The 14,246-nt window shown below is 45.8% G+C and overlaps 1 long non-coding RNA gene across 2 annotated transcripts in view; it reads left to right on the forward strand.

Annotated features, from left to right (window-relative positions):
* Window positions 1-14,246, forward strand: part of LOC116085753 — a 100,713-nt gene that overhangs the window by 16,978 nt on the left and 69,489 nt on the right. For both annotated transcript variants that reach the window (XR_004116698.1, XR_004116697.1), the window contains exon 2: window positions 12,141-12,283. This is a non-coding gene — a long non-coding RNA (uncharacterized LOC116085753). The remainder of the gene's footprint in view (window positions 1-12,140; window positions 12,284-14,246) is intronic.

Below are 14,246 nucleotides of genomic sequence, written 5' to 3' on the forward strand. Positions count from 1 at the left end.
TGACACACTTCCTCCAACAAGGGCACACCTCCTAATAGTGCCACTCACTCCCCATGAGCCAAGCATTTGAACATGTTCCTAGTCCAACCACCACAATGAATATGGAAGGCTTGTCATACTGGTCCACTTAGAAAATGTGATCCTTTTGTTTAGATTTATTTACTTTAGTTTATGGTTGTGAATGTTTTGCTTGCATGTATGTCTGCGCATCACACGCATGCCTGGTACCCGAGGACGTCAGAAGGTGACATCTGATTCCCTGGAACTGGAGTGACGGATGCTTGTGAGCTGCCATGTAGGAGTCAAACACAGTTCCTCTGCATGAGCAAGTGCTCATAACTGCTGAGCCACCTTCCCAACCCCAAAAAAGTGATTGAAAAAATGTTTTGAGGAGAGGGACTTTGTAACCTGATTCTAACCCTTTTTTACTTCTCGTTATAGCTATATCTATCTAACTATATCAAATCATTTCTTACCACATTGTTTAACTTGTAAAGCATATTTCTTTACATAAAGTGTGGCTTTAATTACGACATTCAAGATGGCAGCTCTTTTTAGTAGCTATTCTCAGTTGCTGCTCAACCAGTGGACCGGATTCTGCTAGGCACTTCGCATACAAAGGCATGACAAACAGTTTCTGGAGGAGCTGTCAGTCTGTGAGGAGAGAGGGCTGTGTGCAATGGAGTATAAGAGATGGGCCATTTACTGAGGGAGGAAGAAGAGTGACAAGGCCAGAGAAGAGATAGGACCCCCACCCCTAAAAGAGAAGGGTTTTCCAGATAGTTAAAGCAGAAGTCAGGAGGACACAATAGGACCAGACAGGAGGGTCTCTGTTGGAATTTGGCCCTAGACATCATGAGGTGGTAGCTTTCTTGACAAGCAAACCTATGGGGGCACCTAATCCTGCTGGCATTTGAGTCCACTCAGGTTGGGCTAGGACAAGGTCTATAGTCTTTTTCTAGCAGGTGGATGGACATGGGCATGGATGCTGCCAAGCTTGATTATAAGAGGACATTATGGTCTACTTGTCAGTACAGAGTTCTTCTGAGGCTCAGGATTCAGGTCAGAGGTGGGCCTTTCCAAAAGAGCTGGGGTGTGGGGCTTCATCATCAGACAGGATCTACAGATGCAGAGCCCCCAGAGGCAGAGTATGATCCAGGTAGTGTGGGCAGGAAGAGCTTTACAATCCAGGAGCCTCGACGTGTTGATGTCAAGTTGGGAGAGAGTAGTAAGTGGGCAAGAGTGATGTCTGCTGTTGTTGGAAAGTTCAGGGACATCGCGGGCAGCATTTAATGTCAAAAAGAACTGGGGGATTCAAGGTCTCAGTAATCTACTAACAACTTGAAAGCCCTGTGGCAGGCATTTGATGAGTTATTTGAGACAGAAACATAAGGTCTACAAGGCTGTTACAGGCCATTTAGCTGATGAGAAAAGCAAACGAAGGCATCTTTAGTTGCTGGGCTCCACACCGTGTACAGGCACAGTACAAGGCTTTGTGTTTCTCTCATTTGGTCCCATCAAATCCAGTCTGCACCATGCCTGCCTCACAAAGGGAATGTGAGAAGTGGTGACTCGCCTCCATCATGCCGGTCTCCCTAGCTCAGATACCATCCCCTTGGTCCTGTGTCCTACCTCTGGCTGCTGTTAGTATACCTGAATGTAGTCTCCATTCTGCCCTAAGCTAATGAAATTGAAGTCTCTGTAGGGTGGTTCTGGGCACTAGCCTTTTCTTTAAAACTCTGAGTTGTTCCCCAGGTAGCCATAGACAGGAACCGTTGTTCTATCACCTGCAGGGGTGTTTCATGCCATCTTCCTTCTCCTCAGAAGGCTCACACCATCTTCTTGATAGCCAGGGTGTGTTCTCTCTCTCTCTCTCTCTTCCCCTCCCCTCTAGCCTTGGCTGTCCTGGAACTCACTCTGTAGATCATTTTATCCTAGAACTCAGAGATCTGCCTGCTTCAGCCTCCCGAGTGCTGGTAATAAAAGCGTGCACCACCACCACATGGCCTAGGGTTCACTCTCTTACTCTTACTTAACAACCTTGCTTCACATTTGCCTGAGAAGTGATGTTGATGAAGAGAGCATCGGTGCCATGTGTCTTAGTTCAGGTCATTGTAACAAGCAGTGTCAACTGAGGTTGAGAAGCCCACAATTAAGGCATTGAAAAAAACCACTTTCTAGTTCCCAGCTGGTATATGTAAGGGCTGCTGGCTCAGTAGGTTTTCTTCTACAAGAGCACTAGCACCATTAGTGATGGCTTTGTCAGCTCCAGCTCTGAATGCCATTGTACTGCAGGTTAGGAATTCAACGTATGAGATTTTGGAGACAACCGATATTGAGACCTTAACACATCTCCATCACCAAAGCTGTGTCCACATGGTTCTCATTCCTTCCCATTGCCATGGCTGCTCCTGTGTCTTAGTCACCATTCTGGTGCTGTGAAGAGATACCGTGACCTTGGCAACTATAAAAAGAACTATAAAAAGAAAGCATTTATAGTTGGGAGCTTGCCTTTAAGTCTTTTATCATGTCAAGGAGAGAAAAGACTGGGCCCGGCTCGGGGATTTGAAACCTCAAAGCCTACCCTCAGTGACACACTTCCACTAAGCCTCCTAATCCTTCCAGGACTATCATAGAGTTCTACCCTCTAGTGACTAAGCATTAAAATATATGAGCCCGTGGGGGCCATTCTTATCCAAACCACCGCACTCCTACTGACTCGCCCTCTTTATACATGAATATATATTATTCTGTCTTCATTAGGGGTGTGGCTCTGGCAGCTCTTCCTTCTCTCAGCAATACTATTTATTTCTCTGTTGTGACATTCCCCCTGCCCTGTCTCTATAGTGGATCTACCTACCTACCATCTATTCATCTACCTATCTCTGAATGGCTGCTCTGTCTCTGTCCTACCATTTGAGTATATTGGTACATTCCCCGTGGTTTCTTATGCCTTTTAGTGAAATGCTTTTCTATCTTCCTTTCCTGCTGCTTCTCTTCGCTCACTCCCACCTAAGCCTGTTTCTCCCCAAACCTCTACCAATCAGGGTCATCAGTCATCTGCCAAATGTAGTGGTCACATCTTGAGCCTCGTCTCGGCTTCTCTGTAGGACTTGTATAATTGCTTGTCCCATCCCACTTCAAAAGCGTCTTCTCTTTGCTCTCTTCTTTAGCCTTCTTTCCTCACTTTCTGTGGTTGGCTCGTTGTCACCTGGTCACTTTGGAGTGGCCCACAGTGGCCTCTTTTCTGTACCTCAGTCCCTGATCTCAATCAGTTTGCTATGCAGACAACCCTCTCTTGGTATCTACGCTCCAGACCTTTTCCCTGAACCCCATGCTTGTACATTCAAACATCCACCGGGAAGCTTTCCTTGGGTATACACCAAGGAAAATACAATACCCCAAATGCAACAAACCTGAAACCAAGCTGCTGTCTTCTGCAGTAGCTGCCACCTCTGGTAGACTTGAGTTAGAACTTACAACTCCAGAGTCCTTCTAGATGCTTCGCCCGGGTTCCATCCATGAATGCAAACTATGCCGGTTGTACCTTTGTTGTAAGCCAAGAGGTCGATTAGTTATATGATTCACCAAATTTGCCTGAAGACAGGTTCATCTCTATTTTTAATTTGCAGAATAATTTTGTACCTGGACCTGCTTATATTCTAGCCTCTATGGCTTATTTTCAAAAAAGGACCAGAGTTATCATTTCAAAAATTGCAGTAACATGTAATTTCTTTTTTCAAAAACTGTGAAGTGCTCTTAGACACCTGCTCCCCCTCCCCCCACAGGCTGCCTCTTCCTTTTGCTTCATTAGTGAGGCCTGCAACTCAAACACAGAACCTCAGCACCTCTGTGCTTTCTGATCCTTCCATGCTGTCTGCCTACCCCCACAATCCTGTGGTTAGTTCCATCTCTTCTAGCTTGTATGTGAACGTCGTTTTGACAGAGATAATTCAACAACCTTTATAAAGTAGTGGTCTATGCTTCCTCCTCTCTTTGTTTTGTTTTCGAGACAGGGTCTCTCTGTGTAGCCCTGGCTGTCCTGGAACTCACTCTGTAGACCAGGCTGGTCTTGAACTCAGAAATCCGCCTGCTTCTGCCTCCCAAGTGCTGGGATTAAAGGCGTGCGCCACCACCGCCCGTCCAGAAATCAAGTTTTATTGTTAGCTTACTTGGTGGAATTGAGGTGAGGGCTTATATAAAGTTTTTCATATTTTTGTAACTAATATTTCCTTTATAAATATTTCTAAGAGCACACTAAGCTTTCAGAGCTGACTGGGACCTGTCATGAGGGCCTGGAGATATGGCTCTGCGGTTAAGAGCACTTGTTCTTGCCAAGGCTCAATTCCCAGCATCCATTATGGATGGTGGTTCACAACCATCCGTAACTCCAGGATGATGCTCTTTTTTTTACCTCTCTGGATATCAGGCACACTTGTGGTTCACAGACATACATGTGAGCAAGGCACTCATACACATAAAATAAAAGAAATAGATCTTTTATGAACAAAGTCTAGCACAGAAGGCCCAAATGAGAAGGCTGTGTGTGACATGGTGTTCTGCCCCAGAGGGAAGGAGTGGGTACCTGCCTCCAGGACCGTGGTGAGTCTGGCCAACCGCCCACACTATTTAGACTTGTGATTCTCTGTTTGACAGCCCGACTAGAAGGCCTACAGATAGGAGTTCCTCAATAAAATGTACAACGTAACCTCAGTGTTTCTGGGGTAAGACCTCTCAGCCCCTCATCCAGTCCTTTTTTGTGGTTCATTTAAGAATTTGACAGGATATCTAAGGACTGTTAGCTATCTGAGAGGAATTGAGACTTGAAAGACAGAAACCAACAGACAACAACAGCAACAACCACCACCACCAACACACACACACTACCACCACCACCATACACAACAACACACTTAACAACACAGAGATACAACAACACACATGAACAACACACACACATACAACAACAACAACCTGGAGAAATAACGAACAGAGGAAAACTTCAGGGCTTGGGGATGTGGTTTCAAGTGGAAACCAACTAGTCTCAGAAGTAAAAGGGTTTGGTGAAGGAAAGATGCATGTAGCAAGGAGAGCTCAGAGAAGGAGAATGGACTATTGGAATTAAAAGCATGAGAGCTGAAGGAAATAGCTACAGGGTTTGTATTAGAAAATTGAAACCAAGAAGGCCATGGAATGGAAGACAAGCGGGTTATTCTAAAATATCTGAGTAGTAAGATGCACTGAACAAGAGAACAGGAATACTGAAGGAGAAAGTGTTAGAGAAATAAGGAAAGTGGGACCTTTATGGGTTCTGTGTGAGAACAGAAAGATGGCAAACACTGGCTTGAAGATACGGAATCTAGAGCTGTTCAGTGGATAAAGGCTCCTGCCATCTACCTAGACAATCTGAGTTTAGTCCTCAGGATCCCCCAAACTAACTCCTTCATGTCAATCTCAGTCCTACACACACACACACACACACACACACACACACACACACACACACACACACCCCATGGCATCCTTGTGTGTGCACATGCACACTAAATAAATAAATACATTTAAAAGTTAAAAACTTCAGGAGGATATGATTTCTGAGACATTCTGCCAGACTTATAATAATCTATTAATCAGACTTGTGGGAGGAATAATGGTGTTCTCAGATGCAAGAAGAGCCAGTTTTCTTGCCTCCCACAGAGACTTTATGAGAAGCCACTGACCGCATCTGCTCCTCTAACCGGGGAGTAAACTAGAAAGAGTAAAGGGATAGCCTGTTACACCCTGAAGCAAACTAGTTTGGGTTGGTGTAGGAGGAGAGAAGTTTTTGGAAGGGAGAGCTTTAAGAAATCAAAAACAAAAGAAGCCTATTGATTACATAACAGTATTTGGTTGTACTTTGATGAGTTGTATGGCTTGGTGGGAAAGAAGAGGCTGGACTAGTGAGATTTATATGGAGAACCAGGCATTCAAACAGGAGACAGTTGAGTCCTGAAATGACAGTTAAGAGCTGTGTGTGAAGGGAGTGAGCTGAGACTCATCACATGTCTCTACTGTGATCGTAACCATGTGGTCACATAACGAGAAGCTCAGAGGCTTAAACGGAATGGTATAGCTTTGTTAGGAGAAGTATGTGGGCTCAAAGAGAGCTAAATCTTTCTTTTGCATAATAGGAAGTACATGACTAACACCTAATGCTAAAAACAAGAGCCATGTAAGTATGTGGTTTGCAGATGCTAGCAGGATAGAAGTAGCGAAGAGATGAAAGTTTGTTGCATTTCCGCAGCAGAAACCAAGGCTGTGGAGGGCCTGGCAGGGGCTGCTGCTACTGTGCTGAGCCTGGTGGACCGCCTCAGGAAGGGTTATGAATGTGCTCTGCTTTGCTTAGAAAGGGGGCTCAGTGTTTCAAGTATCCAGATAGGTGCTGAGATTGCAAGGGTGACCACTGTAGACCTGAGCTCACCGTGTGGTTGAATATTTTCTCTGAGGGGGTCTTTTGCATAAGGCAGTGTTAGATGATCTTTGCTGATGCTCTGAAAACGGACTGGGCCTTTTCTGTCTGTGTTAGAAACCACTCTGGGGCTTTTGTTCCATTTCATTTCAGCTCCTCCCTTGGAGTGAGCAGAGGCCCTTAGGAGGCAGGTCTGCCTGTGAAATTCTTAATCACTTACCAGCTCTGTGCTTAGGGTCCTTACTAAATCTCTTGTCACTTTGTCAGCAAATAGGCAGACCACTCTTTGCCTTACAGGACTTCGTGAGGAATATAGAGAAGTTGACTGGAACATAGTGCCTAGCATGGCAGAGAGAGAGCGAGGGAGTGGGGGAGAAAGGGAGGGGGAGGGAGAGGGAGAGAGAAAGAGAGAGAGAGAGAGAGAGAGAGAGAGAGAGAGAGAGAGAGAGGAAACAGCTGCAGCTAATCCTTGGTTTGAGGTAGGAATCCCCTAATGCTGCTGTGCTGGGGCCTCACAGATGAACCTTCTAGAGGGAGCATGCATCCCGGGAGGGGTAGAAGGGACAGAAAGGATAGGCAGCTGTCCCAGAAGCCTCTTGATATTAGCAGATGTTCATATTGGGGTTTCCAGTACAGTGTCTTCTCACTTGACTTACGTGCTCAACAGATTTACAGGGTGCAGCTCTTGGGGCATCTTCTGCGTAAGGATCTTGTAGAAAGCACTTAGCTAATCTACATGCATGCCCACATGTTATCAGAAGAATTGCCCCCACTCCAAACTGTGGAATAATGGCTCCATAATCAACAGAACACTCCTCTGTTCTAGCTAGCTTCCTGGGCCTCATGGTAGCTGCTCATGGCTGCCAAGGAGCTGTCCCGTGCTCCACACCTGTGACAGCAGGCTACAGCAGCCTGACTGTAAACAGAACTTGTTAGCATTGATCTGCTTTGTGAGGGTGGGCCGGGAAATTCTCAGACTACGTTCTTGGTTGGTTTGTAGGTTTCTTGGGCTGCTGGTACTGCTCTCGAAGCCTTGGTTGTGGTCTGTGGTCAGTACCTTAGAGTAAAATACCATCAGTATTTCAGCAGAAATATTCCAGAAGCCAAGTAACCCCAAAACAGCGCCTTTCTTAGACTTTTTGTCTTCTGGGGGAGACTTCTGGATGGAAGAAAGGAGAGATTGGGCGAGTTGCTGACAGCGTAACAATGTAGGGTGGACTGTCCAATGAGGTGGGACTATTCAACAGAACATACCTACAGGAGAGCCTTGGCTACCCTCGTGCGATCTGAAGGGTGGTGGATGGGGAGCTGCTGGAAGAGACAAGTAGGGTTGGGAGTGTAGATGGACTGACAGCTGCTTGGAGACAAGGGGACACACGCTCACTTGCACTGCTTGGGGATGAGGGGTTACTTCAGGGAACCAGTGACCCACCCAGTGCAGAAAGCGCAGAAAGTCCTAACAGGCTCACCTGGCTGTACTTTAACAACTCCAGTTGGTCCACAGCCCTGAGTGCTGCAGACTTAGAGCCCCAAGAGAGTCTGTTTTGGTGGGGTAGTGCATTTCACCCAAATTCCATCAAAAAGGAACTTTGTGAAAGATATTCAGGATGAACACAGAGTGATTTCATATCTGCTGCAGTCCCGGAGCGTGTATTGTCTCTGGGTCTGATCTGTTCCTTCCTCAATCTTGTGTGTATCATTTGCCTAGCACAGGTTCCTGCTACTTTTCTTTCACCCTAGGGCCTACTTTTCAATCTTTGAAACTATGTCTTTATTTAATTATCCTTAATGTCTACCCCTCATCTAGCAGGGCAGGCCCAGGGGTGTGAGTGACTTGTATCATTCAGGAATGTTGGAAGCCTGCAAGCTATTTACTTAAGGGCTTGGAAAGCCCCCAGGGAGCCCACAACCCCTCAGGGGCTTGCCAGTTGTTGGAGCTCCAGTGCTGGGTGTATGGGAATGGGCAGCTAGGAAAAGCTAGGGGAGTGGCTCTCTATTGCTGGTGACATCAGGATAAACTACCTGCTGAATTACTTATCTATCTCTCACTAAATAAAAGGTGGCTTAGAATCAAAGATGGCAAGAAGGCTGACTACAGAGAGAATATGTATGTAGGGAGGTGAGGGTTTCCCACAAAGGAGGCTGGTGAGCCCAGGAATCTTTTGTCCTGGAGAAGGCTCCATTCCTGAAGGCTTGGTGCTGATCTCTGGCCATCTGTGAGCGTGCAACTTTCTGACCTGGCTGCCCTCCACTGGCTGCCCTCCGCTGGCTGCTCTCCTTCACCACAGAGTCTCTGGCTGGCTTCTGGAGTTTTGTTGACATTAACTATATACAGCAGCAAGGTGCCCAAGGCCTCCAGCAGCTCTTTTTTTGGAATCACCTGTTGCTTTTACTGTTCTCTGTACTCTGCCCCAATCTTTGTGAAACCTTGGTATTTCCAGCCCGGCAAATGGCAAGATCTGCTTCAGTTTCCGACCTCCATTTACCCGTGTCTTGTCTGGGAATGAATGGCCCTTGATTTTCTTTGCTTCTAAGACGTTTTCTTCACCTGTCCATTTGTCTTTGTGTTTTGACTGCCCCTTTCCTGCCCTTCATGGCTTTCACACTTCTTTTTTGTTTGTTTGTTTGTTTGTTTGTTTTCGAGACAGGGTTTCTCTGTGTAGCCCTGGCTGTCCTGGAACTCACTCTGTAGACCAGGCTGGCCTCGAACTCAGAAATCTGCCTGTCTCTGCCTCCCAAGTGCTGAGATTAAAGGCGTGCGCCACCATCACCCGGCTGATTTCTCACTCCTTGCCTGTTTGTTCTCAGGCACCCCTTCCTAAACATCTTAGACTGAAGCTGAGCTTGCTGTGAGCATAAGAACTGAGAACTTCATTTCCACTAGTGTGGCTGTGGTGTGGAGGAGAGACGCACTCCTCCCTAGCACAGTGGCCTTGAGGGTTGCATATTTCCAGAGTGCAAAAACCTGAACAATTTGGAAAGTCTTTGATTCAGCAATTGGGTTTCCGAGACTGAGGTTTAAGGAATGAATTAGGGCTGTCATACATGTATGTATATAAGACATGTATTTTATATGATACATGTATATATGTACGTGACATATACCCCACACTAAAATTAAGCAGACCCAAAGTCTGAATGTATCCACAGTTAGACTATCTGAAGCTGTGGAGGTTCACATTAGATTTTGAGTTTTAAGGGTCAAAATATATTTTATGCACCAAAAGATGAAAAATACATAGCAGAGTTGAAATACAAAACCAAGGGTCTTTATATCCTCTTTCGAGATTTGTGACCTTTGCCTGCATGCAGTCCTCCCTTCTTGCCTAATTGCTGCCCTCCCTTGTTCTGTCTGCATGTTACATGGTGTCCACGGTGCCCACGAGTACATTTGCTTACATATAAACAAATATTGGCTAGGTTTCTCCTTTGAAGAACAAGTGCAATTTCTTTCTGCAATTATGTGATCTTGTTTAATGCTATTTACTCCAAGCATTCCAAGTTCTTCCATCTCTTTGTGCAAATTTTGTGGTTTTCTTTCTCTTTAGAGCTGAATAGCGTATACACACACACACACACACACACACACACACACACACACACACACACACACGAACACACATGGACACACATGGACACACCATATTTTCATTATCCATTTATCTGTTGATGGGCAGATAGGTTGTTCCAATTGTTTGCTGTGGTGAACAAAGCAGCTAGGAAAATGAGGCGCAGACATCTTTATGGGAAGGCCAGGAGTCCTGGGTGTGCGCCCAGGAGTGAAACAGCTGGGTCAGATGGTAGTTCTATTTTTAGTTTTTGAGAGATATTCAAACTGATTTCCACAATGGCTGTATTAATTTGCTCTCCTACCAACAGTGAACAAGGTTTCCTTTCTCCCTACAGCCTGTTCAACACTTGTCAGATTTGTTGATGGCAGCCATTCTAACTAGGATTAAATGGTATCCCAAAGTAGTTTTAATTCATATTTCCCTGATGGCTGGGGATATTGAAGACTTTGAAAAATACGTATTGACCCTCTTGTGTTTCTTTTTCTTTTTTTGAAAACAAAACAAAACAAAACCCATCTTTTCAGTTCCTTTGCTTATTTGTTAATTGGCAATTTCGTTTTCTTGGATTTCAGTTACTGCAGTTCTTTGTAATTCTGGCTATTAGTAACTGGTGAAGATTTTCCCTTCTGTGGGCTGTGTGTGTGCCCTGCTGACCCACCCCTTTGTTGGGTGGAAACTTGATTTTCAAGTAGCTGCATCTGTTAATGGTCAGGGATTAAGTTAGCTCCTTTGCTATCGGTGTTCTGGTTAAAAAGTTCTTGCTTACTCTGATGAAGAGCATGCCTTATGTTTCCTTCTAGAAATTGAGGTATGTCAGGTTTTAAGTAAAGACTGTTCATCTGCTTTGAGTTTTGTCTAAGGTGGAGACATGGTTCTAATTTCATCTTCTGCGGATGAAACCCAGCGTTGCCAGCCCCCGTTTGTTGAATAGACTACCTTCTTTGTCCCCTTGGCATGTCTTTACATTATTGCCAAAACTGAGGTGGGCACAGTGTAGCATTTATTTTTGCTTCTTGAAACTGTATCACCCCACACCCCCAAACAGTAATTTTTAGAGATACAGAGATACATCACAACAAAGAAGCGAAAGACCTCTACAACAAAAACTTCAAAATGCTGAAAAAGGAGACCACAGAAAACACTAAACAAGGGAAAGACCTTCCATGCTCCTGGGGTGGCAGAATTAATGTGGTCAAAATGGCTGTGCTACCAAACTTTTTTTTTTGTTTTGTTTTTTTTTGTTTTTTCGAGACAGGGTTTCTCTGTGTAGCCCTGGCTGTCCTAGAACTCACTCTATGGACCAGGCTGTCTTCGAACTCAGAAATCTACCTGCCTCTGCCTCCCAAGTGCTGGGATTAAAGGCATGTGCCACCACCGCCCTAATTTAAGTCAGTAAATTTAATTTACTAACTCCATATCTCACAAGTTCAGGGAAATTCAGGTGGGGAGACTGAGCAGGTTTGATGAGATCAACAAAGCTGCAGGCAAAGTTGGTCATCAATGGGAGGAGAGGACCTCGGCCCTGTGAAGGTCTGTGCCCCAGTGTAGGGGAATGCCAGGGCCAATAAGTGGGAGAGGGTGGGGTGGCAAGCATGGGGAGGGGGGAGGCAACAAGGGTTTGTTGTTGTTTTTTGTTTTTGATTTTTTTGTTGTGGTTGTTTTGGAGGGGAAACTGGGAAAGGAGAAATCATATGACATGTAAATAAAGAAAATATCTAAAAAACAAAACAAAACAAAGCAAAAAACAAAGCTGCAGGCTTTTTCTCGATACAAGACTTGGGCTGGATCTGAGGATGTCTCACCTTGCTTTTCTCCGCACTAATATTGAGTACCATCAGGATTCCGTGGCTCTAGTAAAGTTTGCTTTACTCAATTTGTTACTCAGACTGGGCAAAAACAGGTGGACAGGGATGAACAGATGGCCAGCTTAAGTCATTTGGGAGGAGGCTGGCTTCTTCCTGGGAGGAATGTGCTCTGCAAGGGACTGCGAGGTGGGAGCTGCTGGGGCAGGGTGGAGGGAGAGGGAGGGAGCACCGGTGTGTAATGAGGAGGGTACCCACTCCCACGTTGTATTTACCCTGTGTTCTGGCTTCAGCTTGCACTCTCCCTTTTTTCTGCAGGCAGGGGTAGAGCAGCTGTGCCGAGCTCCCGCAGCCAGCAGCTGACAGAGAAGCTATCAGTGCCCTAGAAGTCAACTGAAATGAACTGGCCCCCTTGAGCCTTCCCCAAATACCTGGTACCCAGTTTCCAGCCGGATGCTGAGGTAAGAACCCTTACATCCCGCTCCAAGGAGAGGGCACAGTGGCTCTTGGGGGGTTGTGGTGGTGGGGGGTGATGGCAGTTCTCTAAGGCACAGGGAGGAAGAAGTCATTGTTTTTAGTTCCAGCCATCTGCTTCCATCTCAGCTACCCAGAGGCAAGGTCACTGGAGGCCAAAGGCTTTGATTTGTTAGCGCAAGAACTTCCATTTTCTCTGTTGCTAAGGAAATATGAACCCTAAAGAGAGTGAGCTTATCCTCAAGGTAAGAGTACAGTGGACTAGGATGGATGCTTTGTGCTAGTCTGCACAGGAAAGCGAGCTCCAGGGGACACATCCATGTGCCTCTCTGCCTCCTTGACACACACTCCCCAATCCAGGAAGTACAGATGATAGACATTATGCAGGGAGGTTATGGCAAGGCAGGCATTCTAGTAGGTCTCTCAAAAGTGATTTTAATAAACTTAGGTGATAAGTCCTCCTAGGACATTTGGAAGAAAATAAAGCAGGGTCTAGAAACAGTGCTCCGTTGGGCTCCCTCTTAGAGTAACTACTGCAGGATGCTGGCTACCTTCTTCATGGATGTGGAGGGATGATTCTATGAGGGGTCAGGAGAGCTCACAGACTCATCCAGAAACTCTCCTGAGCTGCTTCTAAGCATCCAGGAATTTCTTTTCCAACATAATAGTTCTATTGTTTTTCTGGGGGCAATTTTACATAATTCACCCCAATCACTTCCTAGTCCTCTTAGGTCCCCCTACCCTTGTGACTTCCCCCCAAAAGAAAAAGGGAGAAGAAGAAGAAGAAGAGGAGGAAGAAGAAGAGGAAAAGAGGAATAAGGAGGAGTAGGAGAGGGGAAGAGAAGGAGGAGAAGGAGGAGGAGATGGGGAGGAGGAGGAGGAGATGGGGAGGAGGAGATCAGGAGGAGGAGGAGGAGGAGGAGGAGGAGGAGGAGAAGGAGAAGGAGAAGAAGAAGAAATAAAGAATCTGATTGTGTTGCCCCTATATTCACTGGAGCATGGTCAAACTCCCTGAGACCAGACCCTTAAAGAAAACTGAGTGCTTTCCTACTACCACCCAGCCAGAAGCCAATTGTTTATTTTTGTCTGAGACAGGGTTTCTCTGTATGCCCTGGTTGTCCTGGAACTCACTTTGTAGACCAGGCTGGCCTTGAACTCAGAAATCCGCCTGCCTCTGCCTCCCAAGTGCTGAGATCAAAGGCATGCGCTACCACCACCCAGCCCCAGAAGTCAAACGGTTTTTTGTTTGTTTGTTTGTTTTTTCCGAGACAGGGTTTTTATGTGAGTACACTGTTGCTGTCTTCAGACACACCAGGAGAGGGCATTGGATCCCATTACAGATGGTTGTGAGCCACCATGTGGTTGCTGGGAATTGAACTCAGGACCTTTGGAAGTGCAGTCAGTGTTCTTAGCTGCTGAGCCATCTCTCCTGCCCCCACCAGAAGCCAATTGTAAAGAGCTATACTTTAGCATCCTTATCACAGTTTTTAAGAGTTCTCTTCAATGGCTTCCTGTCTAGAGTGTTTCTTTTGTTTTTCAGAGGGCTGAGGGTAGGGTATGGGGGAGAGGTTGTCACAGAAACCTTCCAAGTCTCATTCTCAACTTTGAGATTTTACAAACTGGTTGCTAGAAATAGTTAGAAACAAAACAGAAATAGTTAGAAACAAAACACTACCACCCACCCAACCCAAGCCCCCAAAACAAGACAAAAATAATACAAATCAGTTTGCAGCTTAGAACTGACCATTGTGGGAGAATGACACGTTACTATTGAAACTGGAGGAGCTACAAAGCAAGCTTTTTAGAAGAGTTTTCTTTCCGTGGTGCTGGAGGTCAGGTGTGGTGATTGCCAGGCAGGTGCTGTACCAGTGAGTTTAACTTTCCTCCCCCGTGAAGACTAGGTGTTCAGTGAACACATGGCGAGTGCAGTCTGTACCAATGAGTTTAACT

The sequence above is a fragment of the Mastomys coucha genome, unplaced genomic scaffold (genome assembly GCF_008632895.1).
Source record: "Mastomys coucha isolate ucsf_1 unplaced genomic scaffold, UCSF_Mcou_1 pScaffold12, whole genome shotgun sequence".
NCBI classification, from domain to species: Eukaryota; Metazoa; Chordata; class Mammalia; order Rodentia; family Muridae; genus Mastomys; species Mastomys coucha.